Raw genomic sequence first — 15,839 nt, 5'->3', positions numbered from 1 at the left:
GGCGGTTATGGTTACTAGTCCCACCTGGGACTCCAGCATGAGCCGCGATTGTTTCAGGCCCCCGGGCAGCCATGGTTGTGCAGAATTCACTTCCTATTGTTGGACCTGTTGGATTTGTAATCAGCAGATCAGAATTTGCTCATGCTGCGTGAGGGCCAGGATGTTAGAGGGGACTGGATCCCTGTGCACAACGCAGAATGAGGCAAACAAGTTGTGCTGTTCCTGTTTTTGAGCTGCAGGGAAAGCCCGAGGGCTATTTTTAGCTTTGGTAGGTTTGGGTTCTGGGGAGGGCACCGGCCGTGTTTGTTACATTGCGTTTTAACATAATACAGAGCCGGCTGGCTGAAGGGAACTGTTTCAGGTTGTTTTTATTAATCAAAGAGTCTTGTTTTTTTTCCAAGTTGCGATGTTCAGACTTAATGGGCAGCAAGCAAACACCACCCGATCCACACAGATTTATCCTCATAAAAATAATGCCTTTGTTCTGTCAAGTTTCCATGAGCTATCCTAAAAACAGGAAAGAAATGCCATAACTATAGCATTTGCCTTCACTGGAGTAAGTTGTTCTTTCAGGGAAAACATATTTTGCTATTCTATTATTGTATATCTCACACAAGAGAGATCTGGAAGCGTGTTCTGTGATTCAGGAACAAAGCACGAGCAACACCTACCCAGAGACGACTTTTTGAGCTCTTTCATGTGCAGGCGAGACATTTATCTTTCTCCTGAGATGACGAGCAGCACAACATGACAGGGTGGGGGATAATGACAGCACGTACAGAGAATTTGGGTTTGGGAAGTTAGAAACAAAATGCGGATTGCTGGGATGTAATAAATAACGTCCTCCAGAATCAGACCCAGTAAAATCCCCTAAGAAACAGTAGCGGAGTACGTAGGATGGCCTTGCCCACTGGAGGTGCAAAAGCGAACAAGGTTGACCCCCGTGCCCCAAGGGAGCTTGTGGCTCAGAAGGGAAAACAGATCCGGAAACAGTGTGGCAGGTGCTCTGCTGGGGAAAGACCCTACTAGAGCAACTGAGTGAGTCCCAAGTTGCTTCATGTCCCTGAACTTCAATTGCTTCATCTCTGACATGAAGCTAAGAATTCCCATTAAAGATGGCACGTGAAACATGTCGTACATATGGTCAAAACAAACAAAACCCTCCCATGGTCTCTTTCCCACACTCCAAGCTAAAGGAATAACCCAGAACAGAAGAAAGCATGGGAACCACCAACGAGGAGTTTCAAGCTAAAAGAGAGGCACAGGGAAGGCCTGGCGGATACTGAAGGGATCTTGGGACGACAGCTGTACCCCAGGCGTGGGGACCACCTGTCCGGATTGGAGCCAGTCAGAAGGCCCCCAGGGAGGTTGCTTCGAAAAGCTGAACTTGATAGAACACCAAATATATTTGAAGACATTTGGAAAAGGTTTCTGCCACCATGGACAGGCTTGAGGCTGAATCAGAGAGAAGTACATAGAAAATTAAGCAAGCTTCAAATATAAGAAAATGATTCCAGGGAAATAAAAAATTGTGCAGGAAAAGTGAAAAATCGAGTGTGCTAGGTGACAGAGCTCTGAAAATACTGGCCTGGCTGAGAGTCAGTGATACCTATGTTGGGAAGCTAGGAGAATGGGGAGAAAGTATGTGTGTAGGTTGCATATGGGGCGGTGGCTTGATGTCAGAGCTACACCCTCATCTCACGGTAGAAAGCCAAGAGATAAAGCCTAAAACTGAGCAATCCCAGAGTGGCAGTAGAAGCACGCTAGGAAAGGAAGTAGGGCGAAGAGAGCCAGGTGTTGACAGTGGTTGCCTCTGGACCCTGGGAAGCTACCCTGTGTGTGTTTGGGGAAAGAGTGGGGAACACGGAAGTAGGTACCACCTTTTGTATCAAAGCATCTTTTGATTCTTTAACGACATGCACGTATACCTTGGACAATCATAAAACTAAATTTAAAATAATAGCTACACAAGAACAGAAAGTGCTGGAATTCCTTGCTGTGTTTGTTAACAAATATAAAAGTCATGTGCACATCACATGAGAACTTTTCTGAGAAGGAACTGCCATCACATGTTGTGCCAGGCTGACTGGCTCTTCATGTTATTTCTCGGATTTGCAAAGTTGGCTTGTTGATAAAACATCTTTTGCTTAAAAATGGGAGGGAGGATAAAAACAGCATTTACCCCCATAAGGTGGTTGAGAGAGTCAAATGAGAACAGGCATTTCTTCAGCACGGTGCTCTGTAAATACTGGCAAGTGTGCTGTCTGTTCTCCTCTCTGTTGTAATTATATAATTACCCCCAGGTGACCCCTTAGAGCGGCAGGGAGAAGGGGCCTGCTCTCTCCACCTCTTTTAGCACTCTCTTAGCTCTGGCTGCTGTAAGAGAATACCATGGACTGGGTGGTTTAAGCAGCAAATCTTTATTTCTCACAGTGCTGGAGGCTAGAAGCATGAGATCAAGGCACCAGCATGGGTGGGCTCTTGGTGAAGGCCTTCTGGATTTCCAGACTGCTGGCCATCTCCTCCTTGTATACTTATGTGGTGTGGGGAGAGATGGAGGGAGTGGGACAGAGAGAAGAAGAGAGAGAGGAAGGGAAGGAGAGAGAGAAAGAGGAAGAGAAGGAAAGAGGGAGGAAGAGAGGGAGAGAGGGGGAGAGAGAGAGGGAAGGAGGGAGAGATGGAAGGGGGCATGGCACTCCTGTGTTTCTTCTTATGAGGGCACTAATCCCATGAGGGGTCTACCCTCATGATCTAATTACCTCCCCAAAACCCATCTCCCTGGGGATTAGGATTTCAACATATGAATTTGAGGGGACACAAATATGCAGTCCATAGCAAGCACCACACAGCTAGATGGCCGGAATGTCAGACACGGCGGTGAAGTCATCTGGGACTGTGCCAACAGGGCAATCCCTCAGGATGGTGAACCAACAAGATACAAGGACACTTGACCTGCTGCCTCGCCCTCTAACCTCCAGTCTAATAAATGAGAAAGAAAGAGACTTTGATCTTGTTTGAGCCCCAGGCAGTGTCTTATATTCTACCTAATCCTCTTCTTAATTTCATGAGTATTAGCCTCAGTGTAGTAGCAACCATTGAGGGCATGCGAAGGTGGAGCAACTATCTCAGACCTGGACCCTGAAGTCCTGACACGTATGCAAGATCGCAGGGCCATTAGGCATGCAGGCAAGGAAAACGACAAGAATGTTCTGGGCAGAGAGAACAACACGGACACCAGCACTGAAGAGGAGAGACACACACAGTTTGGGGAACAGGAAGAAGGTGGGGATGGAGGAGGGAGGGAAGTTACAAGAAGTGAGGCTGGTGAGATAAGCAATGTCAAGGCCTTAGAGGTCACGTTAAGGGTTTTTTTTTGTTTTGTTTTTGCTTGTTTGTTTTAAAGATTTTTATTTATTTATTGGACAGAGAGCACAAGCAGGGGGAGCAGCAGAAGGAAAGAGAGAAGCCGGCTCTCCGCTGAGCAGGGAGCCCGATGCAGGGCTCAACTCAGGACCCTAGGATTATGACATGAGCTGAAGGAGGACACTTAACCAACTGAGCCACCCAGGCTCCCCACATTAAGGGGTTTTGACTTTCATTCCAGGACAGTGGAGAACCACTGAAGGGAAGACGCTGGGACTTGCTTTTTAACCGGTAGTGTTTGTGGAATGGAGAATGGACTGGAGGTGGGAGAATGCCGTCAAGGAGGCCAATAAGAAGGCTGTTTCGGTAGTCAAAGCAAGACATCCAAGGGGCCTAGACTGTGGTAGGGGTAGTGGGGATGGAGACAAGAAGATGAATTTGGACAGATTTAAATAACTGAGGGTAGAATCAACTAATTCAACAAGAAGGTAGAGGGAGAAGTGGGCGTCGAGGATTAGGCCCAGATTTCCGGCTATTACGCTGGAAGGATGACTGAGCCATTCTTGGAGGCAGAGAACAAAAGGGAAAGAGTGGGTTTGAGGAGGAACATGGAAGACGCTGATCTCAGGTCAGACACGCTCAGTTGGAGGAACAGGCAAAACATCCAAGAGAGTGTCTGGGGCTACCTACGGATTTGCACTCCATCCGAAAGGAGGCTTTTCAAAGCATTTTTAAAAAGTGAGCTAGGCACGCTTCCGAATAACCACATTAGGTTAGTAAAAGGGGAGTCACCACTTACAGCAGAGGACATGAAGCCCAGAAAGATCTAAAACCTACGGTCCGGGAAGTTAGAGGGTTAATCCCTGAGTTTTGCTAAAAAATTAAATTAAATTAAATTAAATTAACATCAAGACCATACAATGAAACACTACATAAAACCCTGGATCTTTGCAAAACCGCTAACCTGTGCCAGTCAACCCTCTCACTAAGTCAATCATTTATTCACCAAACAATAACTGAGAACCGAACTGTGCTTTGTGCGGTCCTAGAAGTTGCAAACATACAAGGCGAACAAGGCAAAGTCTCACCTGAGTGACTTCTTATACTAAAGAGGCTATTTTAATCGAGGAAGACAGAAAGTCAACAAATGACAACAACTGAGGGAATGTCAAGAAGCAAAGGATAAATACTATGATAAAAATAAAGCCAGGTGGATAGGATTGAGAGTGGCAGGGGAAATACTTAAAATTGGATGATCAAGAAAGACCTGAGGACGCATTGTGAATAAGAAGAGCCAGCCATACAAAAAAATCTAGAAGAACATTCCAGAAGTGGAGGGACCCATCAGTGTAGACATCCTAAGGTGAGACGGATTTTTATGTGGAAGCGCAGTGAGAGGCCTGTGTGGCCAGGCTGGGTGAGCCAGGGGGAAGAGCCACAGAAGATGGGGCCAGAGAGGTGGGGGAGGCCCCGAGCTGGGGGTCTTGCTTAGGCCGGAGCTGGGATGGTATTCTAAGTGCGACGGGGAGTCGTTGGAGGGTTTTAGCAGCAGAGCAGCCTTGGTGCGTGTCTACATGCCCAACCAGTCTGGCTGCAGTGTGGGGAGTGGATAGGGCAGGGGGACAGGGGGGTGCAGGCAGGGTGGAAGCAGGGATGAGGAACCGCAGCGCCCTCCTGCTCCTGCTCACTTCTGTGCTGCCTGGCGTCTTATCACCGTGTCTTCCTCAGGACAGCCAGGAGGGGAGGGGGCTGTCACCCCCAGGGTTCACTGAGGATCGATTGTATTATCATATTCTTCTACAAAGACAAGCGCAGGTTGGGGCATGTCACTGTCCCTTTAATAATGCCTGATGTTTGATTAATAAGTTAAATAACCCATTGATTCCATGCATTCAAAGACTCAGACAAACCGATTAAAAGCCTAGAGACAAAGGCCAGACAGAGCAGCTGTGTGCCAGCCCCGGTCAGTTGCTTGACGGAGAAGACTTGTCAAGCTCAATCAACAGGGTGAAGCTAAGAGTTCAGAATGACACAGAGTTCCCCAAATCGGCCATTGTTCTCTCGCTAGTGTTAATCCACGTCTCTGTGCCTCCAGGAATCTGGAGGAAAACAAAACATTCTTTTTCAAACCTGGTGTTTTCAAGTCTTTAGTCATTTGTCACCATCCCGCCACACTAGGAGCACCCCCGGGCCTGGGTGTGGATCAGCAGGGCGCGCTGGGCAGAGGCTGCTCGTTCTTTATCTGCTTCCTCCCAGATTCACTAGTTAATGCAGGACCTTTGGGCTTTCCTCACAAACAGGGCCTGAATCACCGCAGAAGCCCGGGAAAGGCACCGTCATACTTCCTGTCCTAGCTATCCAGTTCCTGGGCCGGGCTGAGGCATCGACGCCAACCTCTGGATCCCTGCCGCCCTCAGACAAAAGGCACGGGCTCCCGGAGCCGCCTGCCCCACACAGCTCCCCCTGGGGGAATCCCCCCCAGCCCTTGTGGAGAGAGTGTAAGATTCCATGACCCTGTGGTCCGGCAGTGAACCCTGACCCCAAAGGGTTTTCTAGAGTGGCCTTTAACTTGCAGCATGACTTGACAAGATACGATAAGTGAAGTCAATCAAATTACTCTCCTAGGATTTGGAACCCCAAAGCAGAGGCACGACGATCGAAAGTGGGCCCCGGGCTGGGAGGTGACGCCAGTAACTGTGACTGACCATGTGGAGAGGATGGAAAGGAAGCGGGGGGGGGGGGGGGGCGCACACGTGTGCAAAAGGGAGAGAGAGAGAGAAGCCAAGTCTAGAACTCTGCTGTCCAACTTGGTAGCCATATGGGGCTTTTTAATTCTGTTCAAATAATAATTCATTGATGGGTTTAATTTGTTTAAATTAAAATTAATTTATTTAAATAACATCAGTAATTTAAAATTTAGTTCCTCAGTTGCACTGCACAGATCTAGACCATTTCCACTGTCACCGCTAATTCTGTTGGACAGCACTGGTCTAAGAGACCCACTAGGATAGAGCATGCGAAGTCTTAGCTCCCCGTTTGCAATCCCTGATTCCAGTTCATATGAGGCTCAACTCTGCCTCCTGCCCTGTATTCCATAAGCTAATTTGTACCCTTATAATTTGTACCTATCACTCTACCTCTCCCACCACTATCTTTTTCTTGAGCTAGATTTTAGTCCTCATCTTACTTTTTTAAAAAATTTTATTAATTTCTTTGAGAACAAGAGAGAGAAGCACGAGTGGGGAGAGGGAGAGGGAGAAGCAGCCTCCCCACTGAGCAGGGAGCCAGACTCGGTGCTCATCCCAGAACCCTGGGATCATGACCTTGAGCCGAAGGCAGACGCTTAACCAGCTGAGCCATCCAGGCGCCCTGACGACTATATATATATATATATATATATAAAATATATATCTTACTTATATATATATATATATATAAAATATATCTTAACTTTTTATATTCAAAAGAATCTTAACTAAGTACACTGACTGACAGATATGAACGATAAAAAAAATAGCCACTACAATTTATTGAGCCATCCAGGCACCCTGACGACTATATATATATATATATTATATATCTTACTTTTTATATTCAAAAGAATCTTAACTAAGTACACTGACTGACAGATATGAATGATAAAAAAAATAGCCACTACAATTTATTGAGCCATCCAGGCACCCTGACGACTATATATATATATATATATATATATATATATATATATATATATTATATATCTTACTTTTTATATTCAAAAGAATCTTAACTAAGTACACTGACAGATATGAATGATAAAAAAAATAGCCACTACAATTCATTGAGTGCTTATGTGTATGAACACTATGCCTTAGCATTTTATACACATGCTTTTATTTAATCCTCATAGGAACCTCACAATATAGGTCTTTTATCTCCATTTGACAGCTGAAGGAACCAAAGCATAAAGAGCTTACGCCAGTTGTCCAAGGTCACAGAGCTGGTAGGTTAGTAAAGTAGGAATGGGATTGATCTTTCCTCTCCAACGATGGATGCGTAGGAAGCTGGCCTGACTTTTAACCATGGAAGCAGACTGAAAAGTAACAGACAGCCCAGTCTGGGACATGGTTAAGTAGGAACTACCAGTCTGAAACGTCCTTAGATATCTCTGGATTCTGGGGCACCTTCTTAGGGCAGCTATCTGGTCCCAATCATCTCTCTGCCTAGCATTTTCTCTTTTCCATTAAAGAACAGGAAGTGGGAGAAGTGACAGGCCATGGGCCCAGGCTGACCCTGCTGAGAAATAGCTCATCAGGAGCAAACTGTATGTCCTGTGAACCGGGGGACGGGCCAGCAAAATTCCCTGATGCTAGAACTCTGGTTAGAGAATGTAAGTCGTGTGCTGATTGTCGTAGGAAGCCAAGTTGTGGGGGGCGGCGGGGGGAGTCAGCACATACTTCTCTGCTGAACTCCATTTCCCATTTGGTTTGGCAGCTTGTTTTTCATGAAATGAGGCCAATCCAAGAATTCCATGTCAACATCGCTCCTTTTACTGGAACCACAAATGCAGCCCCCTGGGACCTGGCTGTATCTCTGAGCAGACATCCAAACAACTCCTTTTTACTTTGAAATTATAACAGTCTTCTAAGAGCTACCCGCTTCCTTACCCTTTTTTTTTTCCTCTCTGAGGAAGAAAGTAAGGGCCAGGGTTTGTGGGCTGCAGCACCCCAGGATTTACTGTTGGCATAGAGAGCCTCCGGGCTGGCCAGGCCAGGGGGGTTCTCCTGGACCCTGCAGTCGTTTTTCCTTTCTTGTGCTTCCAAGGCCTCCTGGTTGCTTCCTGGCCTGCTTGTCTCCCTTCCAGGACCAGCTTGACGAGTAGGCATGGCCGTCCCCAACCCCCTCATCACCCTCATCGTGAGCTGCCCTCATGCTGTGACTTCAGGGGGCTTGCAAAAGAGGCCGTCACATCTGAAATCCTCTCCTGGTCAGTAACGAAAGCTGGACATGCATCCATTAAAACTTTTGTTGCTCTCTGGGACTCCTTTCCTTGGGGGAGAGGGACCACTATTTAGCTGCTCCAACACTTGAGACCCCAGCTGGGGGTGGAGGGTGGGCAGGAGGGGAGGAGGAAAGCAGGCACATTTGGGGAAGGGGAGTAATAGTGGCTAGTGATTAGTGAACAGTTAAAAGTGGATTTGTTGGCAAGTGCTACGTTCTGATAGGGCATGTCAGCAGTGGGGCTTGCGGCAGACAAGGTTCTCTCCATGAGAGAGGAGCTGGGAAGACTTTTCATGGCCTGTCCCCTGGGGCTTGGGATGACCTGGCTGCAGGTGACCTTTCTCTAGTAAGGCTTCTGCAACTCCTGACCCGCTCGAGCATGGGTATGTGTCCTCTTCTGTGTCCTCATAACATCCTGTGCTTCTCTCCTTCATGGGTCTAAGCACCCAGTCATTGCCTTTTCGCTTTTCTGCCTTCCCAACTGGATTGTCTTCGTCTTTGTCCTGTGCACCCAGTGCCCTGATGTGTATGTGGCTAGGTTAACGCACACGTCCTCCCTTTGTTGAGTGAATGAACGAGCACTGGCTGCTCCTTGAGGTGCTAGGGGGGGAGCACATGGGGGAGCAGTGTGGTTATTGCTGAGCTAACCACGGTGGAGGCTCTAGCCAAGGCCAGCAGGGTGGTTTCTGGTTACGTAGTGTGCGTGGGGTGTGAGTCTGGGCTCTGTCAGTTACTGGCCACGTGCGTGGGCAAGCTGTTTAACGTGGGTGCCTCCATTTCTTCATTTATAAAATAGGGATGATAATAATACCTATCTGACATTCTTCTGCGAGAAATAAATGAGTTAATAGATCTAAAATTCTTCAAAGTCTTATATGTTATAAGCTCTTAATAAAAGTCAGCTTAAGAAATTTTTTGAAAGCCCTAGAAGAGAGTCAGCTCTTTAAGCTGTCATCATCTGTTGCTGACTTCCTTTGTTCCCACCTCACAGTCCTCCTCCTACTGCTCTAAGGTACTGGCCCATTCTTGCCTCAGGGCTTATGCTTCTCTCCTTACCAGGCATGCTCTCCCCCAGATAGTCATATGAGTTCCTCCCTTACTTCAAGTAGGGCTTTGCTGAAGTACCATTTCTTCAAAGCCTTCCCTTTAGACCTTATCTAATTTTAGGAGAACACAACACTTGCCCTGCTTTGGGTTTCATCTCATGTGTATAGTGTATAGCATAGAGTGATAGTCATATGAGTTCCTCCCTTACTTCAAGTAGGCCTTTGCTGAAGTACCATTTCTTCAAAGCCTTCCCTTTAGACCTTATCTAATTCTAGGAGAACACAACACTTGCCCTGCTTTGGGTTTCATCTCATGTGTATAGTGTATAGCATAGAGTGCCAGACACGGTATTTATGCATTACTTTATCTGAGTTGTGTTTGTGTCCACACTAAAATGTCAGCTCCAAGAAGATGGGGACTCTGTCTTACTCACTGTATCATTCCTAGTGTCCCATAGAGTGTCTACCAATAACAGGTGCTTAGAAATAGCTGTTGGATGATGGGTGGATGGGTGGATGGATGCATGGATGGATGGGTGAATGGGTAGGTGGATGGATGGATGGATGGATGGATGGATGGATGGATGGATGGATAGATGGATGTATGGATGGATGGGTAGCTGGGTGAGTAGATGATAGATGGGTGGGTGGATGGTAGATGGATGGATGGACGGGTGGATGGGTGGGTGGATGGGTGGATGAGTGGATGGTGGATGGATGGGTGGGTGCATGAGGCTTTTGGGAGACTTCCATGTCCATTTCCACCAGCCTCCCCATCCTCAATCCCACATGCATCCATTCCGACTCCTGCTCTATACCAGACTTGCTCTCTTGTTCCTTTCCCCTCAGTTGGCCCAGTTTGCCAAAGCCATGAACTGTCTTGGAGGTGGGTCCTTGCACAAGCAGTTTGGGATTTGTTGACTAATTCAGAAAAATCAGCTGCCCAATGTCAGCTGTTAAGGAGACACAGTGAATGAGACAGATACTACAGTGGGGGAGACAGGTGAAGAGAGATGATTACATCTTCACTGGAGCTGGGTCAGAGGGAAGCCCAGGAGTGGAGCCACAGAGGAAGGGCTCATAACCCACACTGCAGGCAGGAGTCCCCTGTAGACCCAAAGCTAAGCTCCATCACAGAGCCTCATCTTAAATCAAGTGCATGTGGATGACATATAACTCGTCTGTCGCATTTATCCTGAGCTGAAAAAATACCTGAAGAACCAAACTCTTGTGGAACCAAAAACTTTTATCAGTCACAGATTTGATACCATCAGAGAAATATTCTCCAGACCATGGGGAATGGCTGGAAGTGTAATGAGCAGTGAGTGGAGCACCTCTGGCTTTCAAGGCAGGAGAGAGCTTGGGCTCCAGATTCTGTGGGCCCAGAATGGGGTGGAGGGGTGACTCTCAAATTCCTGGCTGGGAAAGGAACTTTTCACCAGCCTTGGTCCTCTGCAAATCACATACTCAAAGACACTCAGAACAAACAAACAAACAAAACACTCATAGACATACAAAAAACACTGAAAGATTTTTTAAATTTAATTTTTATAGTCCCAGAAGATGCCTGATCAGAGTTCCTTGATATGATTTTAAAAATAATTTTCAAACGAAGAGTTAGGGATTGAATTGTGTCTCCTTGCCCCCAAATTCATATGTTGAAGTCCTAACTCTCAATACCTCAGAACGTGACCTTATTTAGAGATAGGATCTTTACAGATGTAATCAAGTTAAAGTGAGGTCATTAGGGTGGGCCCGAATCCAGCAGGACTAGTGTCCTTCTAAGAAAAGGAAATTTGGACACAGACAGCCATTGAGGGAAGACAATGTGAAGAAACATAGAAGATAGCCATCTACAAGCCAAGGCCAGAGGACTGGAACACATCATTCCTTAATGCCCCTCAGAAGGGAGCAATCCCATGACACCTTTATTTCGAAATTCTAGCTTCCAGAACTGAAGCGACGAATTTCTGTTGTTAAAGCCACCCACTCTGTGGTACTTTGTTACATTAGTTCTAAGAAACTAACACAGCGAATTAATAACAACTCTTCTTTAGATCGAGAAAAAAGGACTCCATGTCTTTTCTAATCATTGGCAAATTCAAGTATTTGACAGGACAGTTTACTTTCTCTATGACAGTATATATGTTGGATGCATATTATATGTATGATATGGTACAGGGCAGAGCGTAACCACACCTTTAAAGTTCTTGAGGGGACTGGTGGTATGTTAAGCACATGGGTTCAGCTTAATTTAACAAATATCAATGGATCCTACCATGTGCCAGGCACTGGCCTAGAAACTAAGAAAATGCAGTCCCTGCTTTCAAGGAACTCATAATCTGGTAGGAAAAGCACAAGGGTATAAATAATTCTATCCCAGAGCGACAGTGAGTGATTAAAATTTGTAGAGTGAAAGGCAGCAGGAAGAAAAAGCGACTAACTCAAGGAAAGGGGGGTTGGTCAGAGATGGCTTGTCAGGGGAGGGTCCGGAGCAGAGTTAAACCTGCAATCTTGGGGCGCCTGGGTGGCGCAGTCGTTAAGCGTCTGCCTTTGGCTCAGGGCATGATACCGGGGTTCTGGGATCGAGCCCCACATCAGGCTCCTCCGCTATGAGCTTGCTTCTTCCTCTCCCACTCCCCCTGCTTGTGTTCCCTCTCTCGCTGGCTGTCTCTCTCCGTCAAATAAATAAATAAAATCTTAAAAAACAAAACAAAACAAAACAAAACAAAACAAAACAAAACCCTGCAATCTTCTCCTTGAAGTTACAAATCATGGAGACCTACAAACCTATAAATCAGTGAAATAGATTGATATGTGTTGTCAGTCTGAATATGTTTTCGGAAGCTGAAAATCATTTGCAGATCATTGCAGTTTTGTTTATAATAGCAAAAAAAAAAAAAAAAAGAAAGAAAGAAAGAAAGAAAGAAAGAAAGAAAGAAAGAAAGAAAGAAAGAAATTGGAGGCATCCCAAATCTTTAATAGACAGTACTAAAGTAAATTATAATGTATACATATAATGGTCACACTGTGGAAAATTATGCAACTGTTAAAAAATGAGGTAGAGCTATATATAGCACCATGGAAAGATCTCCGAGATATATTGTTAAGTGAACAAATGAAATGTTAGAACAATGCACATAGTATGATACCATTTGTTTTATAAATACAAGGATATATGCATTGTTACTTATATTTGTGAATGCATAGAAAGAACTCTGGCAGAATGCATAAAAACTGGTAACATTAGTAGCCTGGCAAGATGGGGTAGGAGAGAGAGGGATATTTTATATGTGTGTGTGTGTGTGTGTGTGTGTGTGTATACATATATACATATATATATTATATATGCATATATTAACTTAATCTTTTACAACAAAAAAGTCTTTAAGGCAAAACAAATTTTAAAACATCCCTTGTGCAAATGGCTAGTCCACCACTGTAGGCCTGAGGCCCTGGGGCCCTGGAAATCTAGTCCGTATGTCTGAGGTGACTAGTGGGGAACTTATGTCCCACCGTTTGTCCTCATGCTCTGTCCACCGGGCCAACATGTCCATTTACACAGTGGCCTTGCCCCAGCTCCCCAGTCATGCGCGTGCTATTTACTTTGCTACACTTGTAGCTAAGAGCTTTGGATTCAATGCAGGCAGACCCGGCTTCAAATCCCAAACTTTTCACTCACTAGTGGAAAAGGTCACTATGTGACCTTGAAAAAACTATCCTTATCCTCTGAGCCTCTGAGTTCTCCCACAGGATGACTGCGAGAATTAAATAAGGCATATCCCATTAAGGGCCAAATAAATCGCAGCTCTAAAAAGAGAAATGACAGAAATCTGCTGTTGACTATGTTCAGTGGCTCCCCACTAAAGTCAAACCAGCCCCAGATGATCCCCACCTGCGGTGTCCGCCTCTTCTTCAGTGACTGTACTTCACCAGTTTTAGTGAAAAATTATATCAAATCAAACCAAAAGGAAATGAACAATGAAATTTAAATATCTAATCAAGAGTGCTCATTTTCAATAAATCAGATTCCACCTTCTTCCTGTGTCCTCTATTTACCTCCCATGACACACACACACATACACACACACACGCACACACCTTAAAACCAAGAGAAGTTTGTACAGACCTGTTCCCATAGGAAGAAGGCCCAATATGACACTATCCAAATGTGCAAATTCACTGTATCTTTTATCAGAGCATTCATCAAGAAGTTTCTTTAGAATGCGGCGTGCCCAATAGCATTTAGCATGTGTTTGTAGAATAAATGCAATTACTAAATATTTATCCAGTCATCATGTTATTAAAAATAATAACATAGTGGACTCATCATTTTCAGATACCCAGCATCTGAGTCTGCTTCCTATTTCAGAGAATTTTCTCATTCTGTGGGTTTTGGCAAGACGCAGGAAACTTCCTCCCCCCCTACAGAAGCTGAAAGAAGGCAGGCATTTTCCATCTCATTCCCTAGCAGCCAGGGCCCTGATCTGTATGTTGGGCTCAGCCATTCAGATGCCTCCAGCTGGAGCTCTGAATCTGGAGCAAGTGACACAAAGACAGGGGGATGGCCGAGATGATCACAGGCACACGGTCTGGGTAGCTGGCAGCGGCAGGTGCCAGCCGCAGGTCCCAACCAGACAGTTCCGGGGCAAGGCTGGGCTGTGCTCTCAGCTGCCCAGTCTACATTGGTTCCTGCCCATTTTCCACACCTGGTTCTCTAGCCTTCCTGTTGATTCTGTAAGCCACCCAATTTCCTTTCAGTGACTTCCTATTTTCCTTAAGTAAACCAGAGTTGGTGCCCATTTATTTGTCACCAAGAACCCTGACTGGAACTAATTACTGCAAATTACTGAGCACCTATGAGCTAGGAATTATCCTAAGCTCTTTACATGGGGTATCTCACTTAAACTTCATAACAACCCTAGGAGAATGGAACCTGTTATTCCCATTTGACAAATGAGAACATTGAGGCTGGCTAAGGTTAAGTAGTTTGTTCAAGGTCAACACTTAGAAAAGAGGCAGAGAGTCACCATTCAGATCCATCTGAGAGACTCTTCCTCCTACTCAGCTCCCAAGTATTTGTGGATCAGTTTACTAGTTACTCCAAGTATCTCGTAGCTTGTCTCATGTAATCCTCGCAAGTCCTTGGGGTTGGAATTTTTAATTCCTATTTTACAAATGAGGAAACTGAGACTCAGAGGGATTAGAGTGACTTGCTCAAATATTTATCATAAGCCTTAAAAGTGCACATATCCTTTGATCCAACGATTCCAGGTCTGAGATTTATCCCAAGGAAACAATCAGAGGCATGACCAAAGATTGTTCATTGGGTTGTCATTTATTGCAGGGAAAAATTAAACACCATCCTTAAGGTCCAACAGTCAGGCAACAGCGAAACCAATTAGGACATCCCATATAATGGAACCTTACATGGTCATTAAAAATCAGGCTGTAGAAGCAGATGATGGGTTGCCCAGGCCCAGGGGGAACATGAGGGCTGACTTCAAAAGGGTATTCAGGAACGTTAGGGAATGATGGAAGTGTTTTAAATCTTGACTGTGGTAATGGTTACACAAGTGTATGCAGTTGTCAAAACTCGTCAAGCTATACACTTAAAATGGGGGCATTTATTGTACATAAACAATACCTCGATAATTTTTTTTAAATCCTGTAGAAAAGATTTTTATCAAAGACAATATTCTCAAAATATTAAGTGAAAAGGTTACAAAACAATATTTATAGTATATTTATTTCCATGTGTGCTACGTGCATAGAGAAAAGAAGGAAATATACCAAAAGAACAATAGTGGTTATCTCCAATTGGTGGAAATTATGGGTAATTTAGACCTTCTTTACGACTTTTTGTATTGTTTAGCGATCAGAAGAAACAAACACTAAGAAAAATTCAATGACTTGCCATAAATCACAGAAATATTAAATAGAGGAGAAGAGGCTAGAAATTAGGACTTTGCAGCCAAGCTAATTGTACCTTCTACTCAGAGTTTCTGCTCTGTACCAGGAATTGCTATAATGCACCCCTTGGAAAACTGCCTATAAAACATGTGCTTGCCTGCGAGGAACTTGAACTCTGCATGGAAGAGTGAGGAGGGAGTGATTGCATCTGGTTAGGGAATCAAGAGAGGCTTCATGGAGGTGGATTCTATGATGAGCCAAGAAAGATGAGTGGGGCTACAACAGGCGAGGGAGGTCGAGACAGTGACATGCTTGTGGGAACAGAGAGGCTTCAGTCTAGACCGGGAAAGTCATGTGGAGGGTGGTGCTGGGTGATGAGGGTGCAGGGGAAGCTGGAGGTACACTGGGAGGGACCCTTGAATAAGGCCTGAGCAGTTGGGCCCAACAAACTGCTTTCCAGATCATCGGTCAGAGGCACCCGTGGGTCAGCAGCGCTTAATCCCCATTCCCGACAAAGAACCTCTGAGTTATAATGTG

This window comes from Ursus americanus, chromosome 12, assembly GCF_024610735.1.
Source record: "Ursus americanus isolate L20-20 chromosome 12, mUrsAme1.1.p, whole genome shotgun sequence".
Lineage (NCBI taxonomy): Eukaryota > Metazoa > Chordata > Mammalia > Carnivora > Ursidae > Ursus > Ursus americanus.
This window is presented reverse-complemented; position numbering follows the sequence as displayed.